The sequence below is a fragment of the Pipistrellus kuhlii genome, unplaced genomic scaffold, assembly GCF_014108245.1.
Source record: "Pipistrellus kuhlii isolate mPipKuh1 unplaced genomic scaffold, mPipKuh1.p scaffold_m20_p_46, whole genome shotgun sequence".
Classification (NCBI taxonomy): domain Eukaryota; kingdom Metazoa; phylum Chordata; class Mammalia; order Chiroptera; family Vespertilionidae; genus Pipistrellus; species Pipistrellus kuhlii.
The window spans coordinates 1,971,760-1,974,475 of NW_023425547.1; the positions used below are offsets into that span (position 1 = coordinate 1,971,760).

At 37.1% G+C, this 2,716-nt stretch overlaps 1 pseudogene; it reads right to left on the reverse strand.

Moving 5' to 3' along the window:
- Positions 1-773: 773 nt before the first annotated feature.
- On the reverse strand, positions 774-2,312 carry LOC118704745 (annotated as a pseudogene).
- Between the last annotated feature and the right edge of the window lie 404 nt (positions 2,313-2,716).

A 2,716-nucleotide genomic window follows, 5' to 3' on the forward strand; every position in this document is an offset into this window, starting at 1 on the left:
ACATTGGTAGAATATATGTATATAGGTCTCTGTCATTTTGTTGAATGTGTAGATTTGTGTAACCATCACTGCAATCAAGATACTGAAATATTCTATTACCACAAAGATCTTCATGGTAAACCCAGCCTTTCTCTCACTCTTCTATCCTTAACCCCTGTAAATCACTAATATTTTCATCATCTCTATAATTTTCTCCTTTCAGATGCTATATAAATGGGTAATAGAGTATGTAACCATATGAAACTGCTTTCTTTCACTCAGCATAATGCCTTTGAGACTCGTCTAAGATTTTGTACCACTCATGTAAGTTTGTGTGTTTATAAAAAGTTTATTACTTTTTTGCCTAGACAGGTGGCTCAGTTGGAGCATCACCCCACACACCAAAAGATTGTAGGTTTGATCCCTGATTGGGGCATGTATGGGAGACAACTGATCAATGTTTCTCTCTCACATTCACATTTCTCTCCCTCTCTCTAAAAAAAAAATCAATAAAAACATCTTTGGGTGAGGTTTTTATTTTATTTTATTATTATTTTTCATTCCCCCCCTGGTGGAATATAATTTTTATTTATAGGAGCCTATAAGTTATAAAATTCTACATAGAAATAAGAAACCCACTAAGAGGATAAGCTTCATACAGTATGTACAGATTGGAACTGTTTAAGAATAGATTCATTGCAAAAGGTGCTATAATAACAAACTACATTTTAAAAGAATTCTTAATAGATAAACAGTAAGGTATACTTATATGACACATTGTACACAACAAAAAACTATGCCTTAGTTGTACAATCTAAAAATGTATAAACTTCAGAGATAGTTTCTGGCACAACATTTTGATCTCTTTGTCTACAGAATAGTACTTCTCAATCAAATTTTGTGAAGCGGTGTACACAGATTTATTTTCATGATTACGTAGAGCTTATTTTTTCCCCCCAAACCTCCACATTCCTCAATCATTTTATTTAGTTTCTCAGTTTTACCTAGTTTCTCAGAAGCCAGAAAGAAATTTGAAATAGCATCCAGAATACCTAGAATAATTTTAGTATTTTTTTCAGTTAAGAGGTTCATCAGTGATTCTGTTATGCCACAATGAAAGAGGTATATAATCTGTTCAACTGTTCCACCACTTGTATAATTGGTCATAGTCAATATAGCTTTCTTTCATGTCTAAAGTCTGACATAAAAAGAACAGTGAGGAATGGGACTAATACATGATTTGCAACTTGCACTGGTGGCCAGCTGTGATGGTTGACATTATCCACGTAGCTTACTTCTGAATACTAGTTTTGGAGTTCATTACAGGCTTGGAAAGACAGCAAGTGCTTGCATTACAACCTCCATCTGTTTATCTGTCCCAAAGATAATATTTCCTATGGGTCTTAGCGCAAAAGTCACAATTGGAAATTCAGTAACTCCTAGGAGCTTTGCAAGTTGGGGCACAGCTCCTATTTTCACTGCCATTTCAATCCATTCATTTGGACCATCAGTAAGGTAGGTAATGGCCCAGCAACTATCTGGTAAAACTCTGGATCATCTTGATGCAAGAGATGAACTAAAGTAGAAAGAATCTGCTCAACAACATTTAATGAGGGTACAAGATTCTTATTGCGACAAAGGTTTGAAAGTGTCGAGGCAAGCTTATGTAAGTAAAAACCCACTATCAGGAATTGCAAGATGAATCAACAGTGGGTCAATTGCACCACACTTGATAACCAAGTCTTGGAAAACTGAACTATAACTTGTAATGTTTCCTAGAGCCCATAGGCTTGTTCACTAATGTGAACATGGGGAGATGACAAAAAAGAAATGAGTGCTGGGATGGCACCTCCATCAACTATAGCCTTGGTCTGTTCTGATGTCCTGGAAACAATGTTAGTGAGGGCCCAAGCAGATTCAAACAGGATGGGACTACAATCAGTTTTTCACAAGAAGGACACAAATTTTGGAATGAAATCAGCATGGATTATGTTGTCTATAGGTGGTTGTCTTTCCCTTGAAAACAATTTTCTAACAGCCTGAGTAGCTTGGAGCTGGCTTTTAAAAGTGTTGCTATTTTTGCCTTTGACAATGTCCTCAATAGAACAATTCATAGTGCCCTGGTTGTTGTGGTTTTCCGTCAGTAGAGAAGTAACATCATCCACAAGTGAGCTTACATTTCTCATTTTCAGCATCTGGTCATCCTTCTTAGCTTTACTCAGCTGCATATTAAGTTCTATTTGGAGACCTTGCATTTCTGTACTGTCTTTTACCTTGTTCTTGAATCTGTTAAGACAGTCAGCTGGTTAATTAGCATTCTTGATGGTGGGCATGGATATAAGACAAAGGGAGAAGCTTTATACAGCCAGCTCAGGCTTTCAAAGGAGACTGTGAGCAGAAGACAGGGTGCAGTTTGGTTGCTGTAAAAACCTCCACCATGGGTCAGCACTAAGATGGTGTCTCCAGTGAGGATATTTTTTAAGTTCATTATTTTTTATTGCTGAGTAATTTTCCATTGTATAAATGTGGTAGTTATTTATGTACTCAAAATGGAAGGATAAACCTGTCAAGTTTTCTCAGTGGTTAGAGCTTCTGCTGTGGACTAAAGGGTCCTGGGTTCAAGTCAAGTCAAGGGCACAAACCTAGATTGCAAGTTCATACTCACTGCAGTCAGTCGGGGTGTGTGCTGGAGGCAACCAATCAATGTGTCTCTTTCACATCAATGCTTTCCTCTCTC